Source organism: Zingiber officinale, chromosome 9B, assembly GCF_018446385.1.
Source record: "Zingiber officinale cultivar Zhangliang chromosome 9B, Zo_v1.1, whole genome shotgun sequence".
Classification (NCBI taxonomy): Eukaryota; Viridiplantae; Streptophyta; class Magnoliopsida; order Zingiberales; family Zingiberaceae; genus Zingiber; species Zingiber officinale.
Window position 1 is genome coordinate 118,976,836 of NC_056003.1, and position 23,755 is coordinate 119,000,590.

Here is a 23,755-nt window from a genome sequence, read left to right on the forward strand (position 1 = left end):
AGCATGTGGCTAACAGGAATACCTCACGAAGGAGTATTCGTATTTGTCTAATATCACTCTCATTCAAATCCAGAAAGACCTGTAAACATCAAAAAATTTATAACAGAAAAAAAAAACATCAATCAAGAAATTAAATAGAACAATATTTCTCAAGATCAAGTTTAGCAATATGAAATTTAAAACTAAAAAAAAACTCAAACTAAAATAATCTTCATTGGCAGTTGAAACAGAGATTGTTGTGAGAGAACAAACAATTGTTAAGACTTAAGATATATGACTTGCTATTTTCCCAAAATTTTATTGAAATACATTTTCTGGGTCATATGATTTGGCTTAGCTGAAAAAGATGTTCCTTATATAGAAATATGACATAGAAAGCATTGCCTAAAGCAGTAAAATCTCAAGCTGTGGTGATGACATTGGCAAAAAAAATAATTTTACCTGTTTATCAACACACGAGAAACTCCAAAACTTCTGGACCCTAAGTGGACAAGAAGACTTAGTGGTTGCCTTTGTTGTGAGAAGCTTTGAGCCTCCAAATTGTTCATCCTTAATCGACATATTCCACAATAATCTTTGAATTATTCATCACAAGAAGTCTCAAATCGTTCATCGCGAGAAGCCCCAAATAGAGAGCTCCTCCTCACTGTTGAACAATTTTCGTGACTAAATTGTGGTGGTGTGAGACAGCAAAGCTTCCGCAACTCACATCAAAGACGATTGAGAGAAGGCAACATGGCTGGTGGTCCATGATTGAGGCAACACGCTATTTCCCCCTTCTTCTCCAACTGTCGAACCATTTCCACAACTTAATCGAGGCAACACGAATCAGTGAAGCTTCTATGACTCACGTCAAAGAATGTTGAGACAAGCAGACATAGGCAATGGTTTGTGCTTGGGGCAACATAAGTCGGCAAAGTATCCGCAACTCATGGGAAAGATGATTGAGGCAAAGTGAAGCAATACAAACCCTAGTACATCAGCAAAGCTTTAGTGATTTGCCTTTTTCCCCTTCTACCTCTACTTTTTTCTCTTGATCTACCATCTGACACACCCACCAACATCAACACATGGCACGTCTAGCATGTCTCATTTTGATCCCTTGGTCAGAAAACATAAAATCCAGAAGAACCTTTCTTATTTCATCAAGCATTTCTATAGGGGTTTCAACTCCCAAGTCACCACATATATATGGTTAAGGACTTTTCCATGAGCATGTAGATCCCAAACCTTGTCAATAAATATAAAGGACGACCATCTCTACAATTTTCAGTGCCATATCTTCCAAACTATTGTCTAACATCCATGCATGAACCCACTTGATGAAGCCCACAGAACATGCTTTTAGCTCAATGAAGTTCACTTTGTGAACGTAATTGAATCATTGAACAAGGAGCCAAACCTATGTGGAATGTCCCATCAGATAAGTATAATCATAGCTTCTAGATATTTAGGCATTCTCTTTTTTTCTCACTATCCACTTCACGCGCAAAACCTGTCCAAGGCCCATAATCTCATTTTTGGTCTATGTCTCAGTCGCTTACGGGAATGCGATGGTAGCAGTGTTAGTACAAAGTGGTGTGGGTAGCTACAAATGAGGAGGAATAGGAAGAGAAAGTAGAGGAAAAGGAACAGGAGGAAGAGACAGAGAGGCCAGCACTCATTTGGGCATTGATTTCTCATTTTCTCACCCTGTCAAAGTAATTTTCAGTCCCAACATCGATTTCTTCTCCAGCACCATTTTATCCACCCATCAATGGTCATCTACTCCTCCCTCACTCATTGGCTTGATTCCACATCAAAAATTTTCCTCCAATAAAGCCTCTGCCATCCACTATGAGTTCCAGCTAGTGTCAACTTCAAGAGATCCGTTTAGTTACCAGTAATCCAGAGGAACAATTCTAGGCACCTGAGCAGGTGGCATGGAATGAAATTTCAATTGTCTCCATAGCAATGGTTGGAGTAGTTTCCATACAATTTCACTAAAGACTCCCGTAGAATGAATGAGAAGGCAAATACCACCATAGCTTATAGGAATAAAAATTTTAACATGAACTGTAGCTCAAAGTATGAACTGAAACAAATTTACATGGTTTTTCTTGAAAACAAACGAGTTAAATATGCACACTTGAATTTGTAATTCTTGAGGTCAGTCGTTTGCAAGTGGCATTCACGAAACATACAGAGATTGTAGGAGAAGAGATAATAGATAAAAAATATAAAATGAAAGTTTCAAAACAAATAAATTAAATGAGGCACAGCAGCTTTGAGCAATTTTGGCAATTAAATGAGATCGATTAGAATGTATATATGAACTTAAATCGAATAGGACGATAACCAGCAAAACAAAAATTGACACCGAAGTTCCACACCACAAAATGGAAGGTGAGATAAAAGGTAGGGAAATGCTGGATATCTACATGGGTTCAAAGAAAATGATGCTATTATTTTCTAAAAACAACGAGCAAGGAAAATGCACAAAGACAACACTTTTGTCTAGTTAAACCCATTAGATGTGAAGTTTTATGATTCTCAAGCATCTAGTTTCTGTTAATTGAAAACTTCTCCTTATCTTCACAAAATTGCAAGTGACCAACTATGAAGAAAAAAAAGAATTTGATCCACAATCAGACCAAACCTGCAATCCTTTACTATTCCAAAAACACTGTAAAATAGGACGATAACAAAACCAAGAACGGTGCGCAGATTGCAAATCATTCTTGCCAAGACAAAAACAAACAGTTTGACTTTCTCCAAATAATGTATTGGGAATAGATAACATTACTTGTTGCCTATGCTTCACTGGAAGCTGTGAGAGTACATCTCTTTTTAACCTGCGAATCATGACAGTTGCCTTTAGCAAACTATGCAATTCTGCATGGTTACTTGCACCTTGATATACACCAAAGAAGCCCTAGAAGATAAAGTTCAGGAGTTATTTAAACTTAAATTTTGCCAAAAGATGCATTGTCTAGTGGAAAACTAGAAATGGGAAGATAAAGACTTACTCCCTTGCAATAGCGGTTCCCATACTCGTGCACATTTTTGTAAACACTAGGATGTAAAGCCTCAAGCTGGAAAATAATACATCAGTTTTAAACCTTCTAAGACAATCACAAACATGAGGAGCAAGGTGATCAGGCAATAGAATCTAAAATTTTAAGTGTTCACCTGTTTGAACAACTCAATAGGTCTGGATAAAGCAGGAGTTCCACTCAGAAGAATTGCATATTGAGCTTTCTGAAATAAAGAGCAGCAAGGCTCAAAGGCAGTGCAACTATGTAACTATAATTAAGGAGTGGATAGTTGAATGGCCTAAATAAGAGCATAACCAAAGCAGTTCAGCTTACCAATTTGAAGTTCTAAACAGAATATTTGTAGACATGTAACTTACATGTTAGAAACAACGGAATCAAGTAGATCCCCATTGGGCTAACAAAATAAATAAGGGGCATATCTGTAGTGACAATGAACCTACTACTAGCCTAACAAAACACCCAAAATGACACACTTGAGCCCCAAAAAATTCATTATCTACAATTTTTCAAGAACCTTCTCTTCTTCCAAAGCAACAAAAAAATTGTTTCTCGATTCCACTAATCTTAAGATGCAGTGCAACACAGAAAGTTCCCCATACATGTTTTTCTCAACCTAAATCTAGTTGTCATCACCAATGCAATAACAAAGACTGTCAATTGTTGGGACCAATCTCTTTCCAATTAGGTAACTTATTCTTCTTTGCATCTTCTGTACCCCACCCCACCGCCCTTCTGTTTCTACTCCCTAACTTTCCTGCTTCTCTATGTTTTATTTCTTTCTAGTTCCTACTCTTCATCCTTATAGTTTTCCAAGCCACCTGATTAAATCAGGCCAACCTAAAGGCATGAGAAGTGGTTGAACATTGTTAAAGCCTTAAAGGTAACTGACATAGAGTTCAAGAGCCAAGGTACATGCATGGAAGCATTGTATGGAAAATAATTTTGATAAATCTCAGTGAAGGATGGGAACAAGCTGACGAGAGTTTTTCTATGGATGTTGCTAGCATTTGACTACTGTCAGTGAGGGGTCTCCAATTATACAGGTTGCCATGCTTCTTGTAGATTGCCCTAGTTTTAAAGTCCAAGGGACTAGATAGATCAACCAATAGGGACGTCAAAAATGAACTCGACCCAACGACCCGACTCAAAAATCAGGTTTGGGTTGGAGGTTTTCGGGTTCAGGTTAGAGATTTTCAAGTCGAGTTCGAGTTTACCATAATCTAGATTTTGGTGGGGTTTGGGGGTTAAATTAAATTTTATTTTAAAAATTAAGATACTTTTATGTATATCAATATCAATGTTAGTATGATAATGATGGAGTATTGAGATAAAAGTGAAGAATTATTGGGAAAATAACCAAAAAAAAAAGTCATTTTTAATTGAGTTATTCGGGTCGGGTTCGGATTGGTCAGGTTCGGGTTTAGGGGTTTCGAGTTGTATTCAGGTTCAGATGTGGTTTGAGTTGAGATTTTTTTATAAATGTTTTTTTCAACCCGACCCGAACCCGACCAACCAGAATTGACACCCCTATCAACCAATGATGTTGCTGGAAATTAAAACTCGTATTCAGTGAAAACTTGTCTAATACATGGAATCCTAACACTTTTTAATAGATTAATAACATGAATTATTTACTTTTTTAATAAAAACCCTAAAACCTATATGAGACTTTTCCAAACAAAATTTTATAAACAAGCGTTTCTAAAAAAAACTAAACGAATATTTTTAGCCTATATATGGTTACAAAATCATATTCTTATACTCCCCCTCAAGATGGTGAGTAGACGTTTATCATTTCACGCTTGGATATAATACTTTGAAATCCTAAACTATTGGCAGCTGGTAGGAACTTCCATGGGGTTCGGCCAGTCGCCCAAGTTTGGTGTTACCTAGTTCAACATTTTTTTGAAATACTAAACTACCTAACTGTTTAGTAACTATATTTGCAAGTTATCCATGTGTAGATACAAAAAGGGTACAAATCAACTAGTTCTCTAATGTCCTTGATGAAGTATTTGTCAATTTCAATGTGCTTCAGTCAATCATGTTGTAGTGAATTGTGATATATGTTAATCGCAAACTTATTATCATAATAAAATCTCATTGACTCATCCCACTTGATCTTCAAGTCTTCTATAATGATCTTTAATCAAAGTAGTTCACATACACCACAAATCATTACTCGGAATTTTGCCTTTGCATTAGACCGCTACCACATGTTGTTTCTTGCTTTCCATGTCACAAGGTTACTACCACCTACAAGGGTGCAATATCGTATGGTTCACCTCTTATCAACCATCATCAGCATCTATATGTGCCTCTAACACCTTCATTTCTTTTAAACAAAATACGCTTTCCTTTCCTAGTGTTCTTCAAGATAATGTAATATTTGGTGAGCTGCTTGCAAATGAACTTCTCTTAACCTATGTTTGTTGGGGATGGTGCCCTTAAAGCATTGTAAACATAAAATGTTTTTATTTTTAATAAATGTGACGCTTATTATTGAACATTTTTTCTTGAAACTCATTGTCTTGAATATCATAGTAAAATTCCTAGTTTATTGGATGTAATCATAATTTTAGTATATATGAGTTATATATACAAGAGGATTAAAATTATGGATAATAAACTTAAACGGAGTCCGTTATGAAATTAATTAAAGTATGGGGTCTTTAATTAAAGCATCACTAATGCGGCCCAAGAACATTATGAATGTGATCGTCTTATCCAGAACGTTGATGTGGAGACATCGAGATGGTGGCATTTATATATAATGAGATTATATAGGACTTGGATCAATTTAATTATTTATTTCATAATAAATTCTGTTGTTAATATAAAATTTTAATTAAATCATAAGATGATCATATATGGACAAATCTTAATCTTAACATAATTATAGACTCCTATTCATTCTAATATGATTCTTAATTTGCTTGTTTAAAGTTTTTGTGCATTCTCAACACTTGCATTTTAGATTTATATTTGAAATGATTGACTACGAATATGAATTCACAGATGGAATTCATTCCTTCCTGCGGGAAGTAGACAGACGATTCCCTCATTTGTTAATTCTGGAATTGAGTGATGGGCCCAACTAATTTATAATTATGTTACAAATTAAACCACTCACTAATGAATTAATAGTAGATGAGGATAAAAAGTAACGGAGAGGTAAACGGAATATTCCTAGCTCCAAACTATGAATTGGCAATGGAGGATTAATCCATATGTAATGATTAAATAAATGATCTGCTCTTTTAGAAGAGTAAAATATTTCATAACGAAAAAGAGTGCAATTCCATATTTTTAGTGGAGTAATAATGGAATTAATAAGTTGGATAAATTAATCAAAGAGTTCAATTATTTATCTAATTTATTAGAGCTTTTAATTATGGGTCCATCCCTAGTACGCCTTCTTAATAAATGATGGACTAGAAATACGATCTAGAAATCAAATGTGAAAATGGAAAAGTGTTTCTATATGTTCAAGGGCTTGTAGATAAATGCAATTAAATGTGATTAGATCTAAATTATAATTATGAGATAATTATAAATTTGGATTATTATGGTAATATCCAAATAGATATTAATAATATCTCAACATATTGAGAATATATTATATTTTATTTAATATCTAAAAGATAAGATCTAATTTCAAAGTTTAGGATTGAGAATCCTATTCCTGCTAGAACAAGTCTTAGGGTTTTTGAATTCTATAAGTACAGATATGTTCTGATATCAAGCCGACTCAACGTTTTCATGTATTGAAAACAATGTAGAGAAAATACATTTTGATTTCTAGTGTTTGTGTTTTGGAGTGTCCACACACTGCCGGCAGGAAGGATTGTACCAGAAGATTGTGGTTTCTACACACCTCGGATTCACAAAAGGGAAGAAAACCACAAGTGGTTAGTTTTCTACAAAATATTTATTTTATAAATTTAATTTCATCATTAGTTTATATTCATATGTTCGATTATGATTTATGAAATTGCGTAATCGCTTCCGTTGTTATTCGATTGCATCAAATATGTAAAATTATTAAAGTCGGAATTGTTCTGCAGAGACTACATAATTCCCAACAATGTTTGGTTATGTATGAAACCGATAAATAACTTTTACCCATCATTGATACATCTCCTTATCTGCATATTTCTCCACCACTCTAAGTCTGAGAATTTGGTTCTATTCGAGAACTTGACTTGCATATTGTTTGCCTATTTTTCAAGAATATATTTCTATTGAGAGATAAAAAATATCTCGTTTAGAATGAGCCACATCATTTAATGTAACTGTTATATCATCAATATATACTAAAAGCATTGTGACTCCTCCTGAAGAAGAGTGTTTCATAAAAATATGTGATCCCCCTGGTTTTATCTATACCACATGACAATCATAACCCTTGTAAATAATGTCTGTGATAATTTCTCAAGTCCATATAAGGCTTTCATACAGTATGAGCTCATAAATTATTTTCATATCCTGGTGAGACCTCCATATAGCAGACCCCACCTAGTAGAATAAGGCTTGTTGTTGTTGGTTGTTGATGGTGGTGAGACCTCCATATAGATTTATTTCCCCTAGTTCTCCATGCAAAAATACATTCTTGACATCAAACTCATTCTTAGGATTTGGGTGCAATTCTTGGACTTGCATAGCATTAGTTCAAGGACAACCATCTGCTTCCTCAAGTTTGCCTTGTCAAGTCTCATATTTTTAATGACAGAGTTGGGGTTTTCATGCATAGGTAGACATAGGATTTGACATGAATTTAGGTATTGACCTATACATCAAAGGTAATAAAAGGTCAAGCAAGAAATCCCCGTCCTTAATCCTCTAGTATGGAATTCTCTCACTAAAGATAAGGTGGGGTGAAGTAAGGCGCTTGTTCATTGAAAATAACATTCATCAGTATATAGAAGCTCACTAATGGAGAATGATAACACTTGTACCCTTTTTAAATTGAGAAATAATCCAAATATCCTAAGGAAAATATTATTTATAGTGTGTATTATTAGATAGAATGAGTGTTTCCATTTTACTATTAAACCCTAAGGAATCCAGGTATAAGGCAAGTAACAGGGAAAATCGGTAATGAAAGCCGAGCAACAGCGAGGAAAAATCTAGCTATGAAGGCTAATAAAAGAAATTTAACTATGAAGACTGATAAAAGAAATCCAACTATGAAGGCTGATAAAAGACATCCAACTTGAAAGCTGGTAAAAGGAATCCAATTATAAAGGTCGGCAACGGAAAAAAATCAGCAATGAAGGTCGAGAAATAGCAAAATATCAAACTATGAAGGCCAGTAAAACGGACCCAACAATGAAGACTGAGGAACAAAGAAAAATCCAGCTATGGTAAAAAGAAAAATTGGCAATGAAGGCAGAGCAAGAGGTAAAACTTGAACTATGAAGGCTGGTATAAGAAAAAATTGACAATGAAAGCCAGGCAAAAGGGAAAAAAATCCAGCTACAAAGGATATTAAAAGGAATGCAATTATGAAGGCTGATAAAAGAAAACAAATTGACAATGAAAGCCAAGCAAAAGGAGGAAATTCAATCATAAAGGTCAGTAACGAAATCAAGCTACGAAGGTCGATTAAAAAAAAACCAACAATGAATGAAGGTCGAGCAAAAGAGGAAAAATAAAGCTATGAAGGCTCACCAAGGAATTCATCTATAAGGTAGGTAAAAGGAAAAAAAAAAATCAGCAATGAAGATCCAACAAAAGTGAAAAATTCAGCTATGAAGGCTGGTAAAAGGAATCTAGCTACGAAGGCTGGTACAAGAAAAGATCGACAATGAAGGTTGAGCAAGATAAAACACCAATGATAAAGGCTAGAGAAAGGAATCCAGGTTCAGCTATAGGCTGTTAAAAGGAAACAAGGAATATTAGAGAATGAATGAGAATAGAGAATGGTGATGGAACAACTCAGTAAAACATGGAGACGACAAAAAATCTGTAGAGGGTGCGATGAAGGAAATAATCTATAATGATGAGAGACGGAGAAGAGAAAAAAAGGTGAATTACAAGATTGTTAGTTTAGGGTTTTAATTGATGGCATCCTAAGGGGAAAAAATTAATAAAATAGAATAAGAGGAAAATAGACAGGCTTATAATTGGCGAGAAGAAAAGAGATCTTAAAAGATGAAACTGGCGGGGAGAAAGAATATTAAGATAAATGTTAATAATAGGAAAATCAAAATAAAAGAATGAGTTAAATAAGAAAAAAGAACAATAATAAAAACAATAATAAACTTGAAAGAGACTGAGATAAAGCAGCACAAAGACCAGTAATTTTTTTTTAAGGTTATCATGAGCATGAAGCAATAAGAGAAACTGCATTTCCCAAAGCAAATAGTTGTCATTAGTAAAGCTTCATGTGTAGAAATGACATCAAGTTCATTGGTAAGGAAGAGATTTATGTTACTGAGATATTTTCTACGATTGAGGATGAAGATGAAATTTCAATTTATTTTTTTTTGTTTTTGTTTTTACATGCTAATTAGAACACACACACACTTTCTGCATATTTCTCAAAGGGCTGCTACTGCCCGGCAACTTCTGGAGGATGCACAAATAGAGGGGATGACACATGGCGCCATGGATGAGGGCTATCAAGAGTTACAACAGCAGGCTGCTCGCTTAAACGCTGCTGAACACAGCTTCTATTTGCAGCGTGCGAAGGCAGCATACTTCAAGCAAGTGGACCACAACTCCTAATTCTTTCATGCTCTAGTTAAATGGAATAATAGGATAAATGCAATCACAGCTGTCGAGGCCACTGATAGCAGCCTAACCACTTCATATACCGAAGTTCTGCAAGCATTTGAGGACCATTTCAGTGCACAACTTGGAACTAGAGTGGACAGGTGAGAATTTCTGTAAAATATCGAAAAAAAATGACGAATAATGATAAGAGAATTTTCCGAAATTTTTGGAAATTTTTCGGGAATTTTTCGGAGCTCGTACGGACGAGATAACGGGGATGAAAACGGGGCCCGGTAAAACCTATTTAGGCTACCCTATTTAAGCGAGGAAATGTTTATATTTATATTTTTATTTTCTTTATTTTTCTTCGTTTCTTTTCTTCCCCTGCCGAAGCCTCCTTCTACTTCTTCTCCCTCTCTTCATTTCTTCTGCCCAACACCACTTCATCTTCTTTTCCTTCCCTTCCTGCGACGCCGGCCATCTTCCTCTCCTTCTCCGCCGAGCCACCGCCGGTCTGTGCCCTAGCCAGCCCCGACGCCACTGCCGGCCCTAGTTCTCCGGCCGGCTCCTCCTCCTTCCCGAGCCGCACCGTGCCCTAGATTTGGGCCACAGCCGACCACCATACACCACTGTGCCCTAGACTTCCTTCTCACCGCGAACCATAGTGCTGAGTGCCTCCCCTCTGCTCACTTTTGTGCCCTAACTCAACTGTGGGTCTTCTTTCTTCGCCACCAGTAGCCGGCAGAGAGAAAACAAGAGGAAGAATTTGGCTCCGTTGCAGGTAAGGCATATTTGGTATTAGATTTTGACTGGGATGCTGACACATAGGGAGTAGTAGTCCTTTGCAGTGTAGGCAACAGATCTGTGGCAGCAATAGTTCCGGCAAGCAAATTTTCGACAGCAGCTCTAATTGGCCGTGGATTAACAGGAGAGGTTCCGGATTGAGGGTAAGGAGTTGTTTGTTTCTTGTTGTAGCTTAAATCCAATTTGAGGATGTAAATATTGCGAACTTGGTTAGTTAGTTTTGGATTTTTAATCTAAGGATTGATTAGGGATTAGAAAACTAACCTTAATTAACCGTTAGATTTGATTTAGGTAAGTTGAGGATTATGGTTTAGGGTTTTGCCCTAAATAGTTCTTAGGAATTTTATTTAGCTATTTATGTAAATTATAGCTAAATAAAATATATCTATATTGGTGACACAGGACTTTGACGCGAGACGATTATCTCGATGTCGGATTGGACCATATTGGACATTTCTTATCGGAGGCGGGTACTTCTGACTTTATGTCGTTTGATATGCATAGTAGTGAATTTAACAAATTGCAATAATTATGTTTCTTATCTGTTTCGGTTAGTCACTACTCGATACTTGTTACATGCTTGGTTGATACTTGTTTTGCATCTCATGTTATTCCTTACCTGCTTATACATGCTTATAGGGGGTAGTGATATACCATGCTTCACCATGTTCAGGACCTAGGTTTTATACCTTATCTTATCTGTGTACCTTTGATTTGAATCATTGACCTAAGGTGCACCTTCTATATATATATGGATTAGCTCAGGATATTTCCATGGTTAGTGTCATGCACCATTCGCATGATTGCATGCTGTGCGATAGTCCGCTCCATTATTGTTGAGCACATCGTCAGTTACATGGATCTGCACACACCACCACTCATGGGTTAGTGGTCGATACACGCAGAGTGTGTTGCAGCAGGGACTTTGTTTGGCTTCGTTGGTCCGCTCATGGATAGTGTGACGCAGCGTGGTAGCCAGCAGAGATTCCTCCCCGTCATCGTGTACCGGGAGTTGAGAGCATTGCGCTCCCCCATTTATGATTTGGGGTAGGAGGATAGGTGTACTCCGACAGCATCCCGTCCACTCGGTCACTCATCAGGAGCAGTGATGGCATAGCCCTACCCACTCTGTCTCACTATGTGTGTGAGATGGTTGGTAGCGTCGGGGTGACCGGACGCATCATCGCATCATATGCATTTATTTCTTGTGATTGTGTTTACTGCATTTATTTGCTGCATATTGGTTGGATGTCATGCTTGACATGCATACAAGATTTCTATACCTCTCGGACTGTTTATCCTTGTACCAGGTCCTGGTTAGTACAGTTTTCTCCTTTTTACTACAGTTACATTTTATCCTTCTTATATCAGGAGACTGTACGCATGATTAGTGCTAGATGTTATTTCTCTACTATGTATATTAGTTGTTACCCATGATTAGTGCATGTTGTTTGCAGATGATATATTTTGGTAGATGAGACACGTGAAGAAGTAAATGCTAAGCTAGAATCTTGGAGGGAAACACTAGAAGGAAAAGGTTTTAAGCTTAGTAGATTAAAGACGGAATATATGGAATTTAAGTTTAGCAATATTAGAAGTAATGAAACAATTGTTAAGATAGGAGAGGACGAGTTGCCTGGAACTGAAAGATTTAAATATTTAGGATCATTTTTACAAAATGATGGAGGGATTGAGAGAGATGTCTTACATAGAATACAAGCAGGATGGGTGAAATGGAGAGGAGCGTCGAGTGTTTTATGTGACCGTAAAGTACCTCTTAAACTTAAAGGTAAGTTCTATAAAATCGCAGTTAGACCTGCTATGTTATATGGAGCACATGAGCAGAAGATGAGAGTTGCAGAGATGAGGATGTTAAGGTGGATGTGTGGACATACGAGGATGGACAAAATAAGAAATGAGAGCATTAGAGAGAAAATAGGAGTTGCATCTATTGAGGAAAAACTCAGAGAGACACGTTTAAGATGGTACGGACATGTACTTAGATGACCAATAAATGCTCCAGTTAGGCGATGTGAAACTATGATAAACATGCATATAAAACGAGGAAGAGGAAGACCAAAAAAGACTTGGTTAGCAACAATAAAACAAGATAAAATTTATTTAAATATAGATGATGATATAATAGGAGATAGAGCTCAATGGCGTAAAAGGATTCATACAGCCGACCCCACCTAGTGGGAAAAGGCTTAATTGTTGTTGTATACCCGCTGAGGAGTTGACTCACCCCGTGGATATTCACTATTTTCAGGTTGATGCTGTCAGGAGAGAGTTCCAGTTGCTAGTCCCCTGCAGCCACGAGGATGTTTATTTATATTTTGGTTTTATGTACTAGACTATGTTTGGACTGGTTTTGTTTTGATATTTGGAGCTTGTATGGATTGTACTTGTCGATGGGTTTTTAATTGGATTTGTTTTACAATATACCTGCCTAGACGGCAGAAGAGGTAAGTTGATTTGATCGTCGGATTTATGTTTTATGGGTGTAGTTGAGTAGGGTGGATTTTGAGTCTTATTATCATTGCTTATTAACTGCGTGGATGTCTATATGTTGTGGTTTGTTTATTATTGTTATTATTCCAACCGCATGTGGATGAGGTATATGGTGATGTAGTATAGTTTCAGATTGTCCGTCGTACAGGGGAGATGCTGCCGAAATTTCTTCGGATAGGGGCTCCTCTGGGGCGTGACACTTTCCACAGCAGTCCCACCCATTTGGCCGGCTACTTCACTCCGATCAGCATGCCCAACTCATTCGTATACCTACCTCAAATGATATAAAAGCGTTGTTCGACATTGGTGATCAGAGGGAGCTCGGATTGGATGGATATGGGTCTAAGTTCTTTAAACAAGCATGGGATTCTGTTGGACCAGATTTTATTGTTGCATTTCGGGAGTTCTTCCATAATTGGAGGTTATTACGCAGATTGAATCATACCTTGATTGCTCTTGTCCCAAAGTCCGCACGCACTAGCAAAGTAACAGATTATAGGCATATTTCCTGCTGTACAATATTCTACAAAGTTGTATCAAAGTTGTTGGCAGCTCGTATTTCTGGTGTCCTAGGCCATATCCTTCATCAGGCGGCTTTTGTACAAGGCAGACTGATCACTGATGACATTCATTTAGCACAAGAACTCTTCTGGAAGTATCATTGAAAGCGAATCTCCCCTTGTTGCATCATGAAGATAGATTGGTACATTGGGATTTTCTTCAGGATGCTCTTGTGGGCCTGAACTTACCCCAGTAGTTTGTGGCTTGGATCATGGAGTGTGTGACCACTACCCTCCTTCTCGTTGGCCATTAATGGCGGGACTTTTGGTCACTTCTAGGGGGCCCGAGAACTAAGATAGGGAGACCTTTTATCACCGTATCTATTTGGCATTTGTATTGAGATCTTTGGGAGGCAGCTGCAGCAGTGCACCATCGGTCCAGATTCATCTTCCACCCATAGTGCAGCCACCTCAAACTAGCCCACCTAACCTATGCTAATGATATTCTACTTTTCAGTCATGGTGATGTAGTATCGGTAGGCACACTGACCACTTGTTTGAGTGATTTTGGGGCAGCAGCAGGAATCGAACATCCACTTAGCTGGAGTGGATAAGTAGACACATAGACAGCTTCTTTCCATCACAGGTTGTCAAAAGGGTGCTATGCCTTTCCGATACCTTGGGATACCACTTGCTATTGAGCATCTCTACCACTCTAACTATTCCCCCTATTTGACTCATTGATCAGACGGATCAATGCTTGGCCGAAGAAGATCTTGTCTTATGCCGGCAAGGCGGAGCTCATCATCTCAATACTTCAGGGGTTCAGTGCTTCTGATTGTCCATTCTACTGATACCGCAGAGCATCATCGATCACACTTACAGTATCTGTCGATCTTTCATGAGGACGTCCAAGCACCCCAAGTGTCTTGAGCAAATATGTGTCGGTGGACGAGGGATGCTTGAGATTCAAGGACTTGCGGGCCTGGAACTTGGCTCTCCTATGGCGGATTCAAGAGGAGAACGCACTCTGGATCAAGTGGGTTCATCGCACCCAGGATGGTGGGGTAGCCCGAGCATATGACTTCTTCAGACGACCTAGTCTCACAATGCCATGGGCCCGGATGGTGTGGAAGACTTATCTGTAGCTAAGTCATATAGTCACTTTCTGGATGCTGGCACTGGGGAGACTTCCCACCAAAGATAGGCAGGATCATCAAGAGGATCGAGTGTGCACTTTTTCTAGACAAGCGCCTAAGACACCCGAGCATTTGTTCTTCCAGTACCTCCTATTGCAGAGCTATGGTGGAGGATTCGAAGATACCTCCATACGTGCCCGAAGATGTCTTCATATCGCCGAAGACTACCATGGGGAGCAGGACGTTGACAAAGGCCCTTCTGTTGGCCTTGCCAATGATACCCTATGTATGGAGGGCACATAACCGTAGTTGTTTTGGTGAAGGACAAATGTTGAGATGATACACAGGAGTGTGCAGCTCCATGTATACAAGTCTTTAGGTGCCTACTTAGATCTGATACTTCCTCATTTTCTACATTTTGATACATAATATACAACTTTTAATTATCCAATATATATATATTAAGGTTAATAAGCGACCATAGAAAAAAAGTGGGCAAATAAAATAAGGAAATGATAATAGAAAGATATACGCAACAATGGAGTAGAAGCACTAGGGTAAAGGAAGATAAAATTAAGAGGACACAACACTTAAGAGGGCACGAAGATAAAGAGAGGATAGATTAGGAATAAGATATAGAATACTAAAGAAAGAAAAATGAAAGAATTAACTTTTTATTTGTAAGGAAAGAATAAGGAGAGAAGGAAACAAATCAAGTATCAAAATGTGTATGATTCATGGATGAGGGCGATGTTGAGCATGATAGTGAATTACAGGATAACTAATACTAAGACCAAATCAACAAGTTTCAGCTCTGATACCATGTTGGAAATTGGCAATTGCATTAATTGAAACCTTATCTAATACATGGGATCACTTATTCTTCATAAAGTAAGTGACTTTTCTAATAAAACCCTAAAAACTCTAACAAACTTTTCTAAAGTAATTTATCTAAAAAAATAAAGAGGCTATGGAATATTTTTATATATGTTTACAATTTTCTCACAGATGCAAATTATCTTCTGCAATACAGAAAATATGATATAATAAATGAGTTAATCAAGAGAAAAAATTGAGATAATTTTTGGCTGCAAATAAAAAATTTAAAGAACACTGACATTCTATTAAAAGGGTGGGTTAGAGATAAAAAAAAATTGAGATAAATGTACAAATTAAAAGGGGGGGTTAGAGAACATTGGCATTCTATTGATTGAAAAAAAAAAGAGTTACCTTTACAAAAATGTCTATCCTTATAATTTATCTCAAAGTTTGTGTTACAGTATTAACAAATTGAAATATTTTGTCATTTAATCAACTCATTTAGAGAATCATTCAGGTATTTGTATTTATTGAACCAATAATTGTGATAATAATGGCCAATTTTTTAATTTGGTGAAATTTTGTACTGCACATTGATATCTCTGGAATATATTTTGCCCCCATTTGATCATTTAATCCTGGATGCTGTATCTAAATGTCAATGATAAATGAAGTTCTGCAGTTTTTTCAGTGTGATAGTATTAAACTGTATCTTTAAGTCTTTAATACATATTATGCAAAAAAAAAAATGGTGGAGGTCCATCTGAAACAAAAATACAGATATAGATGGAATAGATTGCCACTTTCTTGTAGTTATTCTAGTACACCCAAATTGAGAAAAATAGTTCATAAAGGTAGAAAACAAAATTCTTCCACGTCAACAGATGAATAATATTCTGAGAAATGGAAGCCATGAAGTTTGGAGTTATATATGTATAGTAATAACAAAGCAACTTTCATCATGCCATATGTCTAGATTCCACAAATTTACAAATTATGGCAAGGTCTCAAAAGAAATATCATTTGTGATGAAGTTAACTTGGTTTAGAAATTAATGCCTGACCTGTAGAATTGGGATACAAGCATTTGTTCGCTTAGCTTGAGCATTCTTCATAAAATGTGATTCATCTGCAAGGACAAACTGAGAAAGAAGCATTACAACAAAAGGCTAAGTAACGAGTAGAAAGGTTTATGCCAACAAGAAGAGGTGCAGTACCATATATCTAAAACTAACTCCTTTTAAGAAAACAAGATTTTGTAAGATCGCTGATTTCGGAAACAGAAGCTCACAGCAGAGGGAGACAAAATTAACTCCCAAACTTAATTATAAAATCATTTGGTTAAGAGGTTCCAATTATGTAACAAAAAAAAAAAGAAACATGCAACAATGTTAAATAAAACATTAACAAAAACATGTTTGAACAAAAGTCTAATTGCATTAGCAAAGTTAGCTAAAGTGTTCCTATCATCATCATAATCAGCATTTTCATTCTGACTTTGCAAATGGTAACAATTGCAAGTAATAGAGACCAAGTTCTAAAATATCATTCCTTGCTAGAGTTTCAATATCAAACCAAAACAAGACAATGACAGTACCACATCGAAACTCAACATGAGATAAAGTATGCTGAGATGAATTTAGATGCATTTTACTCCTTTAATCCCCTCCACTAAGTTTATTTAGTTCTAAAAATATAATTATAATAATTAGATAATCAAATGAATTAAAGAATTATTACGTTGTACTATGTCAACACTAAACATGCTTCAACATGTAGCAAAGTGTCTCAAGATGAATTTGTTTACACTTAAAGGCTTCAATATAGAAAAGTGGAGGGATGAATAGAGAAAAAAAAAGTCGATATGAATAAAAGGAAAATGCAACCTTTTATTACATGCACTCATTTTCCCACTTTAGTATCTATTGCGGCTAGGAAAATGTGTCACTTGACCTACAAAGCTTTCTCCTATGATCTGACTTATGTAAATCAACACGTGTCAAAGGGCTCGCCAGAAGTCATCTCGGTGAGACCCTCCAATGCCTAAGTCATCATCCCCCATGGCAACAATAGAATAGAAAAAAAATATAGAAGAAGAGAAGGAAAGCTAGGGTTTCATATCATTGCCAACCTTTTATAGAGAATCATGGTCCCAAACCCTCACGAGTTATTAGATCTTACGAATTGTAGGTCGTGTGTGGTTCATGCATCTGAGATGAATTTGCACCATGTAGGCTAGGCCTGCTAAGTTGGAAGGGGATCCTATTTCCCAGTATCACGAGTCACCCCTCCAAGTCAAAATAAGGAGCAGAGTCAAATGAAGTCTAACTTAGGGAGCGTGGGGTGCTCAGGTTGCAAAGCTATAAGAGCAACTCGAGAGGCAGTGTTGGGAGCCAAGTCGCCACGCTGCATGGAGTACTCAAACTGTTGAGTACTCAAGAGCAACTCGAATAGTTGAGTCGCGTGGGCCACTCGAGGTAAGATACCGAGGTATGCTAGGACTCAGTAATTTGAGCTGAGTCGTGAACTGGATGGGAATCATGCAAACTAGATGTACTAACGTGGACCAGAACCACATAGGCTGACTTGGCTAGCTTTGCACACTGTCCTTGGATATCAATGTCAAAGGAAGTTCGATTTAGGGAGAGTGGGCACTCGGGCTGCTATAAGAGCAATTCAAGAGGCTAAATTGGGGAGCCAAATCGCCAAGCTGAATGGGTAACTAGGGCTAGTCGAGAGCAACTCGGGATGTCGTATGGGGGGAGTGACTCGTGAAGTCACAGGAGTAGTGTCAAGGGATTCGATGAGTGTCTTTCCTAAGGATTGATCGGTATGAAGGAGATGACCCCAGAGCCATGAGCTAATGAGATATAGCTTGATCCCAAGAATTTAAGAAAACCTCTGAAGTCTGAGAGAGAATATAAGAAATCTGACTCAATCCCATTGAGGCTGGGGGAAAGTGGAAAAAAGAAATTCATCTTAACATCAGGTAGGCAAGGGACAAAGATATAATAGGGGGAAGCATCTACAACTTAGTCTTCACCTCAAATGAACCAACGACATCGGGGAGAACATGGTCGAGTTAGCCTTTAAGCAGGAATAGGGGTCACTACCACAAAATTACAAAATATCTTAGTCTGTGAGTTCTAAATACCCGCGGAGTCGATGAGAGAACAAGAAGCTCAATCTCATGACCGAGGGCCAAAGAGAGAATAAGACGAGGGAGGAGAGAAGCTCGATCTCACAAAGACAGGGAAAAGAATAAGAAGCTTAATTTCGTGACCAATGGCCGAGGAGAGAATAAGAGGCTCGATCCCACACAAATTGAGGAGAGAAGCTCAATCACGCGAAGTTCATGGGAGAGAATAAGATACACCATCCTGCAACTAATGTCAGGAAGAGAATAAGAGATTCGATCCCACGCCGACCGGGAAGAGAACCTCGATCCCGCAGAGGTCATGGGGAGAGAATAAGATGCTCCATCCCACGATCGAAGTTTAGAGAGGAATAAGAGATTCGATCCTGCGTCGACTAGGGAGAGAAGCTCAATCCTGTTGAGGTCATGGGGAGAAAAGATGCTCAATCCCGTGATCAAATAGGGAGAATAGGAAGCTCGATCCTGCAATCGAATTTCAAGGAGGGAATAAGAGGCTTAATCTGACGTCGACCATGAAGAGAAGCTTGATCCCGCTGAGATCATAGGGAGAGAATAAGATGCTCGATCACGTGGCCAAGGGTCGGGGAGAGAATCAAAAGTTCGATCCCACGATCAATGGTTAGACTGAGAGTAAGAGGCTCGATCCCAACCAGGAGAGAAACTTGATCCTGCTGAGATGTGAGAATAAGATAATCTAGTGATCGAGGGTCGAGGAGAGGATAGAATCTTGATCGCACCGACTAGGGAGAAAAGTTGGATCAATCCAACACCAAAGGTCGGGGGGAGAATAAAAAGCTCGATCCCACGTCGACAAAGGAGAGAAGCTCTATCCCGGTGATGGGGAGAAAATAAGATGCTCGATCCCGCATCGACTAGGGAGAGAAGCTTAATCTTACTGAGCTTGTGGGGAGAGAATAAGATGCTCAATCCCGCATTGACCGAGGAGAGAAGCTTGATCTGCTGAGATTGTGGGGAGAGAATAAGATGCTCAATCTTGCGACCAACGGTCAGGGAGAGAATATAAAACTTGATCTCGCTCCTAATTGGGAGAGAAGCTTGATCTCACTGAGGTCATGGCAAGAGAATAAGATACTCGATTCCACGACCGAAGATCAGGGAAAGAATAAGAAGCTCGATCCCGTGAATAAGGGTCAAGGAAAGAATAAGAGGCTCAATCCCACAACCGAGTGGAGAGAGAGAATAAGAGGCTCTATCCCACGCTGACCAGGGAGACAAACTAGATCCTATTAAGGTCGTGGGGAGAGAATAAGACACTTGGTCCCGCAATCGAGTGTTGGGGAATTCTCATATAAAGGAGAGGCTGAGTGAGATGTTCTTAAACTAAGTATGCGTGAGACAGGGAAATTCCCAAAGGCAAGCACACGCATCAAGGATGTGTGTGCTTATCGGGAATGTTCCTAAGCACAGTATATGAAGCGAGGATGTGTGTGATTGACGGGGATATTCTCAAACACATATGCAAAGAATGGATGTGTGTGCTTATTGAGGATGTTCTCAAGCACATAGTATCCAAAGCGGGGATGTCGTGTGCTTACTAGGGATATTCTTAAGTGGGGCTAATCCAAGCACATAGTATACTAAGTGAGGATGCACGTGCTTACTAGGAATATTCCCAAGTGGGGATGTTTATGTTCTCAAGCACATAGTATCCGAAGCGGGGATGTCGTGTGCTTACTGGGGATATTCCTAAGTGGGGCTAATCCAAGCACATAGTATACTAAGTGAGGATGCACGTGCTTACTAGGAATATTCCCAAGTGGGAATGTTTGCAAGCACATAGTATGCGAAGCGAGAATGCATGTGCTTACTAGGGATGCCCCTAAATGGGGATGTTCCTAAGCACATAGTATGCAAAGTGGGGATATTCCCATAGAATGTATAAGAAAACAGAGCTTGATCCATGACCAAAAGGCTTATGAGGTCGGGAAGAGTAATATAAGAATACAAGGCTTGATCCCTCGATCCAGGAGACCAATGAAGTCATGGAAAGCTTATTATGGAAAATCACCTCAATCCTCAGGAGGAGAGGATAATAGAAAAGACAACCTTGAACCTTCAACTCGGAAGGCTATCAATGGAGAGATAATATAGAAGACCATCTTGATCCCTTAACTCGGAAGGCCAAGGCAGACAAGAAGAGAATAACTAGGAAGACCACCTCAATCTCACAACTCGGAAGATCGAAAAGTCGAAGCGAGGATAATAGGAAAGACTACCAAAGTTAGGAAGAGTATTATAGAAGACCACGTAGGGGAGAACCAATATTGCGTCAATCTTGAGATCATGGGCCTAGGAGAATAAGTATCAAGTCAATCCCGAGACCAAAGGCCTGGGAGAATAAGAGTCGATCCCAAGATCTTACTTAAGCCCACATTCTTGATGCTTGTGCCCATATATATATAGTGAATAATAGCCACGTTTCGATAGACAATGATCCCATATATTGAGCTTCATTTCCCCTAGCTTTGAACATTTTGCCTAGTCTGAACAAGCCCAACAATAATCTGTTGTGCTTTCTTTACAGTGGATAAGAACCATCAAACAACAGGTCAATCATAATCACAATCTCAGCATGGCATTTAGGAGATATTGGCCAACCAAAAATTACCTCTCCTATATCAGCTTCATTCTCAGATTTATCATTTCATAATATCAACTAGGATCCATCTCCCAATTCCTCTTACTCTACCTCATTCTAAATAGACGGCACACCTCATCACTTTCATCATCCTCTAAACTATTAATGAGCATGGAAACATGTGTTGGATCAAAAAGAATTTAGATATCTCCACAATAGCATGATATTGTCCACTTTGGGCCTAGACCCTCATGGCTTTGCTCTTGGGCTCTCCCCAAAAGGCCTCATGCCAATAGAGACTTTTCTCTTATAAACCCATGATCTTTCCCATGTGTTTTCAATATGGGACTATGTTTGCAACCTTGCAACCCCAACAACATGGACCAATAAGGAGAAATCAATAGACTACAAATATGGAGTGATCTTGATACCTTCAACAAATAATGTTGCAGGTGCTATAAGAAAAAAGACATAATTGTTATTATTGAGAAGAGATTGATGTTGTCCAATGATCCCTCTTTCTTAACCATGCCTTTCTTGCTTAGCACATTGTAGGATTGGAAAGTCAAGTTGGAAGCCATTACGCTCCAAAATCCAGGCCAATTAAAAGAAGCTTCTGTTAGAGATGCCAAAACTACACCTCTAACAATTGGCATAATAGACAGTAAAGCCCAAATGGTAGATAACTCTCCTAAGAACAAGGAAGAAAGAAGAACAGAGAAAAAGGGTTCCATAGCCTTAATTGTGTGCGTGTGAAAGAAACAACCTTCCCAAGGTTCATGTTAGTGAAAAGATTTCCCATTGTGTGGATAAGAGCCAATGGTAATATTGCAACGAGCTGTGAAGCAGAAACCTTAGGGCGTTTGTAAAGACTAGTGGTACACATAAATAAGACAAGTGTTGATCCAATTGTCAGTGTGGAAAGTGGAAAACCTTCAGAACTTATTTGTTGTAGATGTTGAAATAGATATTAAAGAGGCACCATAGGCCGAACAAGGACACAAGAAACAACATCTGACCTAGGTCACCTTCCTCCGTAGCATTGACTTCATCCGCAGAGTTTCCGCCGGGGCTATCAAGGACAAAGGCAGCCCTGGCCACTAAATCCCCTTCTTCATTGGCCTTCGATTCCATCCTTCTCCAATGCTTCTCTGTCTCAAAGATCAATCTGATGGAAGGAGAGATTCTTGCCGACTCCCCAGTGAGCTCCTTGACCAGGTCAAGGGCGACTTCCAAGGAGTTGTCGAGGTTGTCCACTATGATGGAGTGGTACCCTCCCTTGAGAAGCTGCAGCACAGCATTGTTTTAATGTACCCAGCACTGCCCATGACTAGGATGGTCCAATGCACAATTGGTGACGCGAGTATTGGATTGGAGAGGGGAGGGTCAGATGCAGCGCGGCCAAGATATGAAGGGGCAAGAAGTGCGAAGCGCCCAGAAGAAGGAAGGGGGTCAATCTGCTGATGAATCTTCTGTTCATTGCCCTCTTTCTGTCGGCTCTGCCCCTCAATCTTGCTCTCTAAGGGTTTTCTCAATGTCTTTGGCTCATGTTTCCCACACACAACACCAATATTACGGCTAGGGAAATCTACCGCTTGTAAGACCTAACGAAGCTCTTGTGCCAAACCTATGTAGATCAAAACGCATCAAAGGGCTCCTCATCAGGAGTCATCCAGGCAAAGCCCCTCTCCTGCCTAAGTCAGCAAAACTAGGATTTCATACCATTATCAATCTTTTATAGAGGATCGTGGTTCCAAACCCTAATAGGTTATTGGATCTTATGTATTACAGGTTGTGTGTGGGTCATGCCTCAATACAACCTGCGAGTGAGCTGGATCTGTGCCATGTAGGCTGAACCTGCTGAGCTGGAAGGGGATCCTATGCCTCAAAATCACTATCCTTTCACTTTTCTACACTTTAAAGAAATGGACCTTTAGAGTCTATATATTTGGTAGGATAGGGAGAGAAGCAACTCGGAAATAAGCCTTCCCCTTATTTAGCTATTGCATTTGTGAAGGAATTGAGATTCCTAAACCATTGTCCTATTAACTGATCAAGTGATGTACCTAATAGTGCAGCTAGCCAGCACATTGTTTCTTCAATAGGCATAATGCACAGTCAACCTTTGATCCACCGGCACTGCTCTATTTGAAAAAGCACAGAGGTCTCTATTGAACTCTCAAGGCACGAAAAAGGTTTGTTGTAGAATAGAATACAAGCACACCCAAATTTCTCAGCCCAGTTGACCATTTCTTTAGAAAGGGGAAGGCCTTCTGTTGGAAAGTTCAGGTGGAGATTTATGTCACAACGGTTCAAGTATGCCCCCTTTTGAAACAACAATAGTAAACTAGCTCGTCTCAGCAAGATTGCACGAATTGTCCCCTTCCCAGGTTACAAGCATTATGTAAGAGTCGACATCTGCAAAACCTTGCATCGGCCAGTAGTCAAAATCTCACTAGAAGACCCATT

General features: G+C 38.7%; 1 pseudogene; it reads right to left on the reverse strand.

Annotated features, from left to right (window-relative positions):
- Nucleotides 1–23,755, reverse strand: part of LOC122023336 — a 67,687-nt pseudogene that overhangs the window by 20,520 nt on the left and 23,412 nt on the right.